Source organism: Mixophyes fleayi, chromosome 11, assembly GCF_038048845.1.
Source record: "Mixophyes fleayi isolate aMixFle1 chromosome 11, aMixFle1.hap1, whole genome shotgun sequence".
Lineage (NCBI taxonomy): Eukaryota > Metazoa > Chordata > Amphibia > Anura > Limnodynastidae > Mixophyes > Mixophyes fleayi.
This window is the reverse complement of record NC_134412.1, coordinates 25,206,140-25,220,855: the sequence shown is the minus strand read 5'-3', so window position 1 is coordinate 25,220,855 and position 14,716 is coordinate 25,206,140. Positions and strand designations below refer to the sequence as shown.

Here is a 14,716-nt window from a genome sequence, read left to right as displayed (position 1 = left end):
GAAAGTTTACTGTAGAAATACATAAAATTGCCAAGATACCATTCTACCCAAAATATTAGCAAGCATATCAGCATCAGGTAGCTCCCTTCTCTTAAGCTGGGGACACACTACAGAAATTACGACCAACTTTTTATGCCGAGCGATTTTACACGCGATCGATGGTCCGATCGCTCGGCCCATGGACTGCATACACACTAGCCTTGTTTAGGACGATAAAGGGAAGAGCGGACGTCCCTTTAGCGACTTTTTACAGCCATGTTGTCGTGAGCAATGACTGTAATTTCGTACTAACTGTTGTGGATCGGTGGGAAGTTTATACACGCTACACAGCGGAAACGAGATTGGAACAAAAATATTAAACGGTATGACCAACCAAATGAGGCGATAATCGTCCATTTGGGAAGACTTTCGACCATCGTGTCACTGCACACACTGACCCGACTTTTGAACGAGCGGTCATATGTCGGCTGATTTAGCCGATTATTGGATGAAAACTGTGTAGTGTGTACCCAGCTTTAGCTAGATTTCAGCACCTGCAATCTACACTGTCATTATATTCACCCTTATCATTGTGTATATCTTCCACAAACAATACTAATTGATCCCCGCTGGAATCCACCATCACAGAAGTCTGTGTACTTTGATGTAATTGTCGATAATGGCCTTCCTCATGGAATTTGTAGTTCATTTTATGGCAGAGCTGTCGTGATTTTTGGGCAATTCTTTTAGAGCAGAGCAAATGTCAAAATGTTGTGCTGATTCATCTGCATCACCACTGGGTGTCTTGTGAGACCTAAGGTTTTTCCTAGAACCAGTTTCCAGAGAAACTGGAGGAGACGTCATTACAAGATGTTGATAGCTCTTTGATCCTGTCAAAGCGAATTAAGTACTTACCCTACAATTACACTATAGTTAGTGGATTTGTTTAGTTTAATTCCCTCCTTCAATTTCTCTAGCTGCTTCTCAAAAAGTATAATTAAGGCAATCACTTGACTCAAGCTAACAGTGTCTGCACTCTCTTCAAAGGTGACTACTTCGCTGGACTAAAGTACATTCCCCCTCAAATTCTAGTCTTCTTGCAGCTGCTGCATTCTCCTACATGCTGTTGCACAATCCCGAAAATGACCCAACATTTTTCAGAACACAGACAGCATCTCCTGCATGTCATTGTAATTTTTTAAAAAGCTCTGTACCACCAAGTTGATTGTGTGAGCAAAACAGGAAATGTGATGGAATTCCCCCCCTGTAATGATCTAATAATATTGGTGGCGTTATCAGTAATCACATATCCTCTGGAGAGTCCAAGCAGGATAAGCCATGTTGCAATGACATCCCTTTGTTTTTAAAACAGGCTGTCAGCAGTATTACCTCTGACCTGCGCATTGTCTCATCTCTGATAACCACCTCCCACTCCCGCCTTCAAGACTTCTCCCGTGCTGCTCCCCACTTATGGAATTCCCTACCACGCTCAATCAGACTTTCCCACAGCCTCCAAATCTTTAGATGCTCTTTGAAAACCCATCTCATTTTAGAGGTGACCTTATCCTCAATAACACTATTAACACTAATGCACCCTCACAACTATCCCAATCTACACTCTGAGCCACACTCGCTCCTCTTGTTTCAGCTGTGCCCTCTTCCCTTTAGAATGTAAGCTCTCTAATGAACAGGGTACTCCATACCCTTTGTTTTCTTTCTCCATTCATTTTGTCTGCCTTGTCTGTTCTTGTTTTACGTATGTCTTGTTTTATGTATGTCCTTGTCTTCCTTACTGTACGGCGCTGTGGAGCACTGTGGTGCCTTACAAATCTACGATAATAATAATAATATGCCTCTTAGTGTAGCAGATGATACACAGAGTAGCTTGCCTCTGAAAAATGTGACGTACTTGGACATATGCTGCTGCTGTTCCTGCTGGTGAAGGTGAATCACCGACCCAGTGGGCTGTCACAGCCATATAATCTTTAGTTTGCCCAGTTCCGATTGTCCCCATATTTGTGGTTAAGTGTACAGTGGGCAGAATGGCATTTTGTAGCAAAATAATTACATTTTTATGAACCTTCTGGTGGAAGTGAGGAATAGCTTTTATAGTACAATGATGTCGTGATGGAATTTGGTAACGGGGACACAAGACCTCAAGTAATTGTCTAACACCAGCTGCATTAATAGTGCATATTGGACGCAGATCTAATACTAGCATGGGTTGGGTACGGTTTTTCGGTTGTGAAAACCTGACACCCAGTTTACCTACAAAGAAAAAACTAAGGAGTTAAAAACCGATGCAAATATTAATAGACCTTTAAATCAACTCTGAAGATCACCGATGATGCACAATTCTGACTGCAAATGATTTCTACTAAAGAGCTGTCCGGCACTACTGTTTCCTGTCATCGCGACTTGTATTCATCGGAATTTCAAGCGGCAATGTCGGGCCCCCACAGGTTAAGTGTTATAACACTTAACTCAACATTACCGCTTGAAATTCAGATGAATACAAGTCGCGATGACAGGAAACAGTAGTGCCGGACAGCTCTTTAGTAGAAATCAGTTGCAGTCAGAATTTTGCATCATCGGTGATCTTCAGAGTCGCTTTAAAGGTAAGTCTATTAATATTTGCATCGGTTTTTAACTCCTTCATTTTTTCTTTGTAGGTAAACTGGGTGTGGTAATCGTAGTAATCGTATTAACGATTACCACCGACTAGCATAGTCCCCATGGCGTCTGTGATCTGCTTTGCGACTGGGTGACAGCTTTCTTACTTCCTTATTCTAGCAAAGGATTGTTTAACAGTCAATTGTTGTAAACTACTAGTAGTCTTCTTCTGGGTTGAAGATCCACCCACAGCAGCAGCAGCAGCGGGACTGACGCTCAATAATTCTTCAGAGGAATCATGGTTAGTGGAGGAGTCATCTAGCCTAAGCAGCTTGGATGCAGGACTAACTCCCATCACTTGTGAGGATATTGATGAGGAAGGTGTTGGGGGTGTAAATTGCAGGTGCTGGGATCTAGATGAGAGAAGGGAGGTAGATTATGCTGGACTGCTTGTTGTTATTTTTTTAACATATGTTTCGGATTTTCCCAACAGCCATGAACTTTCTTCAAATGCCGTAACATGGAAGGGGATCTACTGAGTGTGGTTTTACAAACGCTACAAATAGCTAGACAACTGTTGTCAGGATTTGTGTAAAAATAATTGCACTCATAAGCGGTGGATTTTTGGTCTTATGCCCAGACATGACAATGGCCTTTTTCTTATCACTGGCAAGAACTGCTGCAATCTTTGTTTGAAAGTGTATGAAAATAATATTGTGACCTGTGAGGTGGTCAAAATTGATTGCAAATGACTTGAAATTAGTGTTAGTGAGGTTAATAATAATGTAAGATCAATAAAAGAGCCAAATTGGGTGAATTTAGCATATTTTAGCAATTTCTCTAAAAAATTACAGATCCAAAACCAAAACCAAAACCAAAACACATGAGGGTGGTTTTGCCAAAACCAAAACACAAAGCTAATCCAGATCCAAAACCAAAACCACTTCACGGGGGTCAGTGAGCATCTCTAATAATAATGGAGGAGCTTCTTTGTGAAGTTAAGTACTTTCGTGTCATAAAAGACAAAAGTATTATAGGAGTGATACCTTTATTGCCTAACCCCAAAAAATTATTATATTTGCTAGCTTTACAAATGAATGACTGGGGAAAAGGCACAACATTTAAGAGCTGTTACATCAAGAAAATTGTACAGGGGGGGGGGGGGATACATCATCAAGATAAGCTAAAGTAATAAAGAGGAGGTTTTCGTTATAGATGGAAGAGTAACAATCCTGCGAGTTCAGAGGTCTGCACTCTGCTGTGGGGTGAAGTATGTCAAGGAGCTTCTTGAGAGTTATTACTTTCATTAAGAAACGTTGACAGTCGACCCTGGATAACTCCTTTTAGCTTCATTATAGAGATCTCTTGGAGAGACCATATAAAAAAGACAATCCAAAATTGATCAATAAATGTCTTGGTAGGCTAAGAAGAGCTTTTTGGTGTTGTATAGTCGATTTGAGGTTATATATCCCGAGTTCCTTGTAGTATCATTTGTGACCACTAGATGGCAGTGCTACCTTAGGAGTGATAGATTTAGTCTAATACTGTACAGATGATAGGTTACTATTTGTAAAAATCCTTCTTAAAGATCAGTATTTGAAAAGTGATCCTTTGGCTCTTATATTCATTCCTTGTATCTTCAAGGTTTCTATCTCCTAGACTCCTTCCCACTTTTAGTTGTGTATGATAGGGACAATCCACATACACTTATTAGGAATAGGTTATGTTGTATAAGTGGCAAGTGCAGGCAAATCAATATGTGATATAGTTGCTATTAACAGACATTTAGCCAAAAGTGTAATTTGGGGATTCTGGGTGAGTAAGGTGGGTGCAGGCTTAAGCGTTTGCTCCTATTTTGTGAAAGATTAAGCACCCCCCGAATGGTTGCCACTGTTGATAAGAGGTGTCGCTTGAGCAGGTACGTCAGGGCTGGTGCAAGGTTTTTCAACAAACTAGGCAAAGCTTTTCTCACCCATGCCACCTCCATTTTACCAGCTTTTCTCACATGCCTCTCCCCTCTAGCTTATCTTTCATATGCACCCCTGCCCTGTGCGCCCTAGCCAGTATTTTTTTACCCATGCCCATTGCCCACCAGCATTTCTCAAACATGCCCATCTGCCAAACAGCTTTTTTTTCCTCTTGCACACACAATTTTAATAAACAGCTTAATGCTGTATGTATGACATTTACATTAGCTTTGTTTATGTGTTAATGTATTCTGCAGATTTAAATTAATTATACTAATTAACAAGGGAGAGTCAAATAGCGTGCAAATACTAATAAAATAATTGGTTGTTCAAACCTTAAGTTCCTTGAAATTTATAGTATGTAACTTGTTAGGTTTTCTGATTGTAACCCTCCCCCCCCCCCCCCCCATTTTCTGTAGCCCCCCTCTCCCTCCGTTTTGTTTGTATTACTGAAATGACCTTACCTTTTCTCATCTTCTCTGCTTCTTGCTTCTTCTCTTCCTTTTTCTCAGCTCCTCTAAACTGGCATCGCCGTGACATCATGACACTGCTGGAAGCCCCGCCTATCTTATCTTATATGTAGGGACAGCAGCATGAGGAAATAGCGAGTCGGGAGGGTGACCACAGTGATCGCACCGCCCTGGCCGACTAACTAACAATTCAGAGACATTTTTAGTATGGGTACCCGGCTACAGTGCCACCCCTAAGAGCCTGGAGCCCTAGGCAGCTGCCTAATGGTGGCGCAGTTCCTGACACCAATTGCACCATTAAGTGTACTTTGTGTTCTTCCATGATCAGGTGGCCTGAAATACAGTCCTCAACCCAGTGGCTACTATCGTTCTAGTTCCTGGTGAATTGGATTGGTGAATAATGAGCGCCAGTAGGTTGAGCTGGCTGGTGTCATAAAGTTGGCCATGGGGACTGTAGACAGCAAGGTATGACGGGAGACCAAGCTGCCTTACAAGCTATTAGACTCCTTCTGATTTTGTCCTGTTCCAGGTCAAATGCAACTTGTATCAGCTTCCAGTAAGGGAATAGGTAGAAGCCGCTGTGATGATTCTGCGGCTCTTAGCGGCACTTTCTCCCAGTGGATTAAGCAGAGTTACAACTACTTGAGCCACTCAACCAGATTCTCCAAATGTTAGGTACGGTCTTTCATGCACTCCAGCTTTTTTTATGATAAACTAGCTTGTAGAATGGCACTAGCAGCTGTTAAAATGGCTTGGGACCAATATTTTAAGAAGTTATCCCGGAAGTGAATTTGGCAGGAAAAGTCACCCTCTTAAGCTCTAGTAATAGGGCTGGAAGAGAAAAAGAAAATTGTCTCACGTGCTCAGATTTTTGAATGGTTGTGTTCCTGGCTGAACTCTGCAGTATAATCTGCAGTTTGTTAGTAATGTCAACAGTCTTGTTGTGCTGGATGTAGATTGCTGATCAGAGCATGGCTTGCCATTTTGGATGCCACGCCAGCATTATTAAGTACAAATCTTTCTTAGGGCATCACTGCAGACACATGCAGATCATAGGACACAATGGGGGAGGTCAATGTTTTGCATGACCACAGACCGGCCACCAGCTGCGCAAATACGCAATTGCATCACAATGTAACGGGTGTGGGGCCATGATGACATGAATCCAGATCTCACCCTGCCCTCTTTCAGGTGGGATCAGGGAGGTTGGCCTACTCTCCCTGGAGTCCGGAGAAAATCCCAAAAGTCTGTAGACTCTCGGATGTTCCGGGAGAGTAGCCAAGTACTCAATCAAATTCATCTTTTTCTGCATGCTAGATGCAATTCATTTATCATTATCCTCTGGCCTTTATACATTAATATTTATTAATACTAAAAATACCATATAAGCAAATTCAATAAATAACGTGATGGGCATGCAGCACTCAATGGTCCAGTGGGTCCAAAATCATAAATTTGTTTACCTGAACTGATTAAGTAGCAAAGTGTCCGTGGAAACTGTTAAAACATCTGCAACTATATCATTATTTTATCATTCATTCATGTACAGTCCAGGTTATCATTAGGAAACATGTCACGTTGGAAGAACTGCCTTTAGCATCTAACAATCACCAAGTGAATGTAAAAACAAACGTCTTGCAAGCTATAACTCCAAAGTAAAACTAGCTCTTTAGAATAATTATATAACACATTAAATATCAGGGGGCATATTTACTAAACCATATTTGCCTACTTTCTCGGAATTTCCGGGATGATCCCGAATTTCGGGGAGTCTCCCAGATGAGTAGGCAAACCTCCCGGATCCTATAAAATGCAGAAATTCACGGCATTGAAAAGCGGGGACAGGGCTTGAGTCAATAAGCCCCGTCGCCATTATTTAACACCTTGAATTGTTGCAATTTTAGTGGAAGCGTAGCTATAGTGACACGACAACGTTGTCACGCCCCCTCCTACCCTCTGTCGCATGACCTGTACTTCAAGATCTTCCGGAGTACAGATTTAAATAGTAGACAAGTATGTATTAAACTGCGGGTTTGAAAAAGTGGAGCTGTTGCCTATAGCAACCAATCAGATTCTAGTTATCATTTGTCTCACACATGCTACAAAATGACAGCTAGAATCTGATTGGTTGCTATAGGCAACATCTCCACTTATCAAACCAGCAGTTTAGTAAATATACCCCCCCTCCCCAGGACTATAAACTAGAAAACACCTAGGTCGCTTTCATTTGTGTTTTATACTTTATAATATAATAACAACCCCCCCCCCCAGAGATAAGCATTAATTTCACTACCCCAAAATGGCAGCTGCACAAATCAAAACGTGGGCATCCACTTCCCCCAGTGTTCAATATAACGCCACTTCCTGTGTAACGCCCACACGTTCCAGTAATGGCGCAGCACTGCACAGCTTCAGATTTCATTCAAACAGCTTGACGAAGGCACACCCATTGCCAGGCTTCTGAGGTCACATCCGCCGCTGTGCTGGCTATTTAAGAGGCCCCGGAGCAACATAAGATTCTCTTTCCTCGTGGTGCTCATGTGGCAGAGGTGAGTGGACGGAGCTGGTGGGTGGTCACGTGTGCTGCCCATGTTCCACGATGGGTTTTTCCTTTGTTAGAGCCTCCGTTTAACTAGTCGTTATATGAACCATGTTTATATTGCAATATGCAATATGCAATTATTTACCGGCTACTGTGGATGTACACAGCACACCCTGCACAAGTTGACAGCGTTCATCTTGAGCATGCGCTTTAGAAGCACTTTATCTCCTAATTAACCCCCATCTAGTTATGTTAGCTGTGCAATGATTTGCATAGGAATCCTTGTGCTCTGTATATATTCTGCAGCTGTCTTGGTATGGCCGCCCTGTCTACTGAGCTGACTCACAAGTGAGTTGTTTAAGCTTCCATTGGTCCCTATTACCATTACTGATCAACTACCTGTGTAAATTCTGCTTATAATGAAATGTCATGCAACTATATTGAAATGTATTTTCTCATTTGTTTTCAGTCTTGACGAACCTCTATTTGCTGTGGTGGTTAATAAATAATGGATCGGTCTTGTACAGCAATGCACAACAAGAGCCCTAATCTGCATGACAGGTATTCTACAATCCCTGATTATGTGTATTTCCTGTGAGTTTAAATCTCGTATTGCTGGCTTGCTAAGATCTGCACTGCAGTGTGCGTTTTAAAATAGGAACTTTTTCCATGATTAATCCGCAAAACAAGCCTATGTCTTGGAAAGATGCATCAGATTTGATGAGTGCCATGATAGCCATTCAGTGGTCTCGGTGCAACCTCTTGACCACTTATTTGTGGCTTTGACCCTTTTTGGAGTCGGACAATCTCAGTTTTAGCATATACTGCGTTCATGAGGTAAATGGGGTCCTAGGAAACTTGCGCTAGGCTGTAACATAGGATTTGGAGCTTCTATAAATGGATACTCTGTAGCTTGATTTTCAACAGGAAGCAGAAAAAAACACTTTTTCAAATCTTGTATATTGATGAACATAAAGGTGGTAAAAGTTAAATTTACCTGAACTGTGATGAGTCTATCCCGAACCTGACTTGTGATGACACACTTTATTATGGATCTGACTGCTGAGTTCATTTACCTGGTGATAAAAGCTAGGTATCAGTGAATGGTTGGGAGTATCTTGTATGGAGAAAACTATTTGGTTAGTTTCTAGACATGAAGTGTGGTGACATTGTAATATATACAGATTATAATGTAAGCACTGAGGATTGCTTGTTTCTAGTTCATATTGCTGTAAGGCCTCATAGGGATAGGTGTTTGACTTGCAATACTGTTTCTCTACTTTAGGGTCCTAAAACTGCATAAACATGAAGTCTGGTGGCCATAGTCCTGGATACTATTGGTTAGCAGTAGAAAATATCTTTGTGTATTTTACACTGAAGGTTTTTTTTTTTTTTGTTTTCTTTTAGGTATTTTGGACAAAACCCCAGCTGTGGAACCTGAAATAATCTATTTCAAGATTGACGTAAGTGTTAACTACACTTTTTGTTAGATTGTTTCAATGCAAATGATGTCTATTCTCACGATGGTCTTCCAAGCCTCCATGAAGAGGCTTTGACGATGATGCCAATTGGCTTTACTGATGCAGAATAGCACACTTGATCATGCAAAAAAAAATGTATTGCGGAGGTAAATATATTCTGCTGTGTTCTAGGTCTTTATATGAAGATGGAGTGAGATGTGTGTGGTCTGACATATCGGATGTCTAAAATGCTGATGGGTGGCCTGACTTGCAGTATGAAGATACCACCAATAAGTACCAGGTATGCAGCAACTTGTGACCATTTGGGCATAAAGCAAACGTGAATGTGTGCATGCTAAGGATCTGCTAGTTCCCTCCTTGAAAGGACATAGAATGGTTTTCTGGTTCAACATTACTAGCAACTACATGCATAGAGTATTAACTGGGTTTGGATATGTTACTAAATGTGTCCTCTTGTGGCATTGTGTCCCTGAAGTAACTCGTACACAATACTTCTATGACCCATGCATCCTGAAATAACTGAGGCTTGACTAAAAAAAAATACATATTACATACATTGAACAATGATGAGTCTATCCCGAACCTGAATTGTGATGACATAACTTTATGGATCTGACTGCTGAGTTCAAGATTACCAGAGCTGATCGGCGAACCAGGAACCAAATTTTCCATATACTATCTGAAGGCTAATTTGAGTAAAATGTAAATTGACCTCCTACACCCCCCCTTATCTGAAGTGACAAACGAGGTTTAGGCAGAGTAATGACTTTGTCCTGTAATGGTGGCCTGGCTTCCTCTGTTCTGTAGGTACCCCATCCTAAAGCAATCATGTTTATAACATTAGGCAATTATTTTCCGGCTGCTGTGGAACTACACAGCACACCCTGCACACGCTAACAGTGTTCATCTTGCTCAGGCACTTTAGATGGGGGTTAATTGGGCGATAAAGTGCTTCTAGTTATGTTAGCTGTGCAATGATTTGTATAGGAATCCTTGTGCTCTGTAAAGGTCCTGAAGCTGTCTCGGTATGTCCGCCCTGACTACCGAGCTGACTCATAAGTGAGTGGTTTAAGCTTCCATTGGTTCCTTTTACCGTTACTGATCAACTACCTGTGTAAATTTTTCTTATAATGAAATTTCATGCAACTATATTGAAATGTCTTTTCTCATTTGGTTTCAGTCTTGAAGAACTTGTATTTGCTGTTGTGGTTAATAAATAATGGATCGGCCTTGTACAGCAACGAGAGCGCTAATCTGCATGACAGGTATTATACAATCACTGATTATGTGTATTTAAACTGGTATTGCTGGCTAGCTAAGATCTGCACTGCAGTGTGCGTTTTAAAATGGGAATCTTTTCCATGTTAAATCCACAACAAGCATGTGTCCTGTAAGGATGCATCAGATTTGATGAGTGCCATGATATCCATTCAGTGGTCTCGGTGCAACCTCTTGACAACTTATTTGAGGCTTTGGCCCTTTTTAGAGTCAGACAATCTCAGTTTTGGAGTATATTGCATTCATAAAGTAAATGGGGTCCTAGGAGACTTGCGCTTGGCTGTAACCTAGGATTTGAAGCTTCTATAAATGGATACTCTGTAGCTTGATTTTCAGAAGGAAGCAGAAAAAACACCTTTTTAAATCTTGTATATTGATGAACGTAAAGGTGGTCAAACTTAAATTTACCTGAACTGTGATGAGTCTATCCCGAAACTGACTTGTGATGACACACTTTATTATGGATCTGACTGCTGAGTTCATTTACCTGGTGATAAAAGCTAGGTATTTCAGTGAATGGTTGGGAGTATCTTATATGAAGAAAACTATTTGGTTAGTTTCTCTGCATGAAGTGTGGTGACATTGTAATATATACAGATTATAATGTAAGCACTGAGGATTGTCTCTAGTTCATCCTGCTGTAAGGCCTCATAGGGATAGGTGTTTGACTTGCAATACTGTTTCTCTACTTTAGGGTCCTAAAACTGCATAAACATGATGTCCGGTGGCTATAGTCCTGGATACTATTGGTTAGCAGTAGAAAATATCTTGGTGTATTTTACACTGAAGGTTTTTTTTTTTGTTTTTTTTCTTAGGTATTTTGGACAAAACCCCAGCTGTGGAACCTGAAATCTATTTCAAGATTGACGTAAGTGTTAAATACACTTTTTGTTAGATTGTTTCAATGCAAATGATGTCTATTCTCACGATGGTCTTCCAAGCCTCCATGAAGAGGCTTTGACGATGATGCCAATTGGCTTTACTGATGCAGAATGGCACACTTGATCATGCAAAAAAAAATGTATTGCGGAGGTAAATATATTCTGCTGTGTTCTAGGTCTTTATATGAAGATGGAGTGAGATGTGTGTGGTCTGACATATCGGATGTCTAAAATGCTGATGGGTGGCCTGACTTGCAGTATGAAGATGCCACCAATAAGTACCAGGTATGCAGCAACTTGTGACCATTTAGGCATAAAGCAAACATGAATGTGTGCATGCTAAGGCTCTGCTAGTTCCCTCCTTGACAGTACATAGAATGGTTTTCTGGTTCCACATTACTAGCAACTACTTCATGCATAGAGTATTAACTGGGTTTGGATATGTCACTAAATGTGTTCTTTTGTGGCATTGTGTCCCTAAAGTAACTCGTACACATAATGCTTCTATGACCCATGCATCCTGAAATAAGTGGGGCTTGGCTATAAAAAAAAATATATTACATACATTGAACAATGATGAGTCTATCCCGAACCTGAATTGTGATGACACAACTTTATGGATCTGACTGCTGAGTTCGAGATTACCAGAGCTGATTGGCAAACCAGGAACCAAATTTTCCATATACTATCTGAAGGCTAATTTAATTAAATATAAATTAACCTCCTATCCCCTTATCTGAAGTGACAAACAAGGTTATTAGGCAGTCATGACCTGTAACAGTGTCCTCTGCTTTAGGATAGGGTACCTACAGACCAATCCAACACCATTCAGCTAATAGCATAGAAGATTACGTTTTAAATGCATATTTTTTTTTTTGTTTGGGGGCAATTACGCTGAAAGATAATTGGCTGCTTGAAGAGAGGTAAAAATGGTAATCCCTCCATTGCAGTACAAATGAATGTAGTAGTGTTCATTAAAGCTCATGCATGTAAAAGCAGTTTTCTTAGTGATCATGCTGAGTGCAGGACAGTTACTACTTGTGCAGTGATGGGGTTCATGCATGGTCTAATACTCTCTCCTTTTGCAGGAAGTGCAAATCATGAATCGGCAGATGGCAAGGAGACTCAAGGAGAAATAACGGTATGTTGCTCAGTTAGTCTGTTGCCTAGCACAATATATTTTAAAAAAAAACTAAATGGTTACCAATTTTGACCTATAAATCATGCTTGTCAGCTGACTGCATTGCAAGATATAAATAGATGATTATTTAGGATTCTACGGTGCAAATGATGTTCATTCTCACGATGGTCTTCCAAGTCTCATTAAAGAGTCTTTGACGATACTGCCAAATGGCTTTGCTGATGCCCTTCCAATATCTAGATTTGTGGTGTAGGTTTGTCTAATGTGACTGAAAACACTTAAATATTTTTATTTATATTTTCAGGTCCTGAAAGTCTTCCAAAAAGTAATGCCTTGGACCTGTATTGGCTCTTCAGAGGACATGAGGCTGTCAGGTATGCTGTTTTGTAAATGTTCTGTAATAATCACTTAATAGGTTGTGCTTGCAGAGCGCTGTAGGATTCTCATAGCTAGATTAACAAAGCTAATTTAAATGGATAGCTGATCTACTGCCATAGACTATAGCCTGAACTATGATGAGTCTATCCCGAACCTGAGTTGTGATGACACAATATTATGGATCTGACTGCTGAGTTCTAATTACCCCTGTAACCAATCATGACAAAAATATGGCATGATGGATACTAATGGTCGTCTGTCTCTTACAGTACGTTGAAAAGCAAAGGTGGCTGAACTACCTGGTAAGTTACATGACCTACTAAAACACTTATTTAATCTGTCAATGATGCTTTGTATTTTACCTACATTGTTTGAGTTCTCTATGAGAAAATACACACCTACTGAGACATACTGGGCCATGTGTCTGGTACATGTCATGATTTCTGCAGACTCAAGTTTATTCTCTTTTATTTTCAGTGACTTGGAATCTGGAGATGACTGAGGTGTTGCAGTATATCTGTTCTGCTGTCAAACTGGATTTAAAGACTTGTACAAAAAGTTACCAATAAAGATTCTAAAAGAAAAATTGGATTTATTTTTATTTCTGTAAAGGATGGAAAATGTTGGTTATTCTAGTAAAATTACTGGGTTAAACATGATGCAGCTGTTAAACATAAGTGTATAATATCCTGGGGAGAGGGGTAAGACAAAGTCTACTTGATTTCCAATCTGCACAACCAGTTCACTACCATTGTTGCCACAACGTCTGTGCTGTACAGTGTAGATGGGGCATAGTATGTATAAGTGGAGGTCCAACAAGCAGAACATGTGGGGCATAAATGTAATGTTGCCAAGAGACTAGACATAATATGGCAGGTACAAAAATGCAAGAGGCATAAAACAAGGTGGCTCATGATAAATGCATGTATTTGCAATGTGAGTGATTGTTGCACCCAGTAAGTATCTCCTGAGAATGTGGAGTGAGTCAGGCTGGGCTGGTGAGAGCTTGAACATGGTGTATGTTTAACTAGACATGGAAAGTGTGTAAACAGTAGCTGCCTAAGTGATCTCTATGAGGAATTGCAACCCACTGAACATTGGTTACTTCTGGTCAGTGTGATACTAGCCATACTTTCGGGGACATGTGCCTACATTAAAACATTTCACACAGGCCTCAACATTGGTGGCATTATATTCCTAGATACATGGGAAGTATTTATGCACAAGTTGCAATTCTGTATCATGCAGTGACAACTTGGCTTCAGGGACTTGAAGCATTTTCAGCATTCTACTGCCATGATGGAACATTTCTCCATTTCCCTCCTCGTATAAATGTTCTCCTTCATAGTTATAATCCATGTAGAGCTTTGGTCACTGGATAATTAATGTTTCTCTCTACAAAGGATTGTACATGGAGTGACAATGCTTTCTGGGTTTGGTGCTTGGAAGAAAAAATCTTCCACATTGAGGATTGCTCTAAAAATACCAGGGTCACTCTTGAGACTCTACCATGAAAGATGTCTTACACTATGCAGGGGATGTCATCAATGTCTACAACTGCAATATGTCAACATTTAAACTTCCTAAACTGTCCTAATGTCAATATTTATGAGAAATGCAAAAGCAAATTGGTTGGGTGGGGCACACCCCTACAGCTTAACTAGTGCTGGTATTGGCAAAATCAAGGGGGCAAAAAGAATGGTGTCCTACACATATATTTGCCAGCCTGGGCAGCTGGAAAATCTGCAGTGTGTGGTCCCCCTGCCATAATGCCAAGCCAGCTCCAGGCCTGTTGGTACAAATCTGGATTCACTAGGGAGATTGGGTCCATTCTGTTTAACCAGCCCCATGCTGATGGCATTAGCACTCTGCCAACATTCCTGGGTTGTGGGGTAACATTAAATAAATCTGCATTGTCCTTGGTGCACAACAGGTCCCAGGCTGCCATTATGTGGGCATGCTGACACCTGAGGAGCCACAAGCGCC

The 14,716-nt window shown here is 40.7% G+C and overlaps 1 long non-coding RNA gene, 6 other non-coding genes and 3 pseudogenes across 8 annotated transcripts; all 10 read left to right on the top strand.

Annotated features, from left to right (window-relative positions):
* The first annotated feature begins 7,472 nt into the window (after positions 1-7,472).
* LOC142108013 (uncharacterized) lies at positions 7,473-13,316 on the top strand. 2 transcript variants are annotated; one of them, XR_012680071.1, is made up of 11 exons: positions 7,473-7,578; positions 8,041-8,132; positions 8,979-9,034; positions 9,224-9,332; positions 10,233-10,317; positions 11,146-11,198; positions 11,388-11,496; positions 12,300-12,352; positions 12,657-12,726; positions 13,000-13,032; positions 13,208-13,316. It is a non-coding gene; the product is annotated as an uncharacterized LOC142108013 (long non-coding RNA). The 2 variants fall into 2 exon arrangements; XR_012680070.1 differs by having other exon boundaries at positions 7,479-7,578; positions 12,657-13,316.
* Positions 8,571-8,640, top strand: LOC142108069 (small nucleolar RNA SNORD50). The gene has a single exon (XR_012680092.1). It is a non-coding gene; the product is annotated as a small nucleolar RNA SNORD50 (small nucleolar RNA).
* LOC142108061 (small nucleolar RNA SNORD35) lies at positions 9,072-9,161 on the top strand. The gene has a single exon (XR_012680088.1). It is a non-coding gene; the product is annotated as a small nucleolar RNA SNORD35 (small nucleolar RNA).
* LOC142108065 (small nucleolar RNA SNORD50) lies at positions 9,611-9,678 on the top strand (annotated as a pseudogene).
* Positions 10,741-10,810, top strand: LOC142108070 (small nucleolar RNA SNORD50). The gene has a single exon (XR_012680093.1). It is a non-coding gene; the product is annotated as a small nucleolar RNA SNORD50 (small nucleolar RNA).
* Positions 11,236-11,325, top strand: LOC142108062 (small nucleolar RNA SNORD35). Its single transcript, XR_012680089.1, has one exon. It is a non-coding gene; the product is annotated as a small nucleolar RNA SNORD35 (small nucleolar RNA).
* LOC142108066 (small nucleolar RNA SNORD50) lies at positions 11,780-11,847 on the top strand (annotated as a pseudogene).
* LOC142108064 (small nucleolar RNA SNORD35) lies at positions 12,494-12,583 on the top strand. Its single transcript, XR_012680090.1, has one exon. It is a non-coding gene; the product is annotated as a small nucleolar RNA SNORD35 (small nucleolar RNA).
* LOC142108068 (small nucleolar RNA SNORD50) lies at positions 12,860-12,927 on the top strand (annotated as a pseudogene).
* Positions 13,066-13,142, top strand: LOC142108059 (small nucleolar RNA SNORD34). The gene has a single exon (XR_012680087.1). It is a non-coding gene; the product is annotated as a small nucleolar RNA SNORD34 (small nucleolar RNA).
* Positions 13,317-14,716: the final 1,400 nt, after the last annotated feature.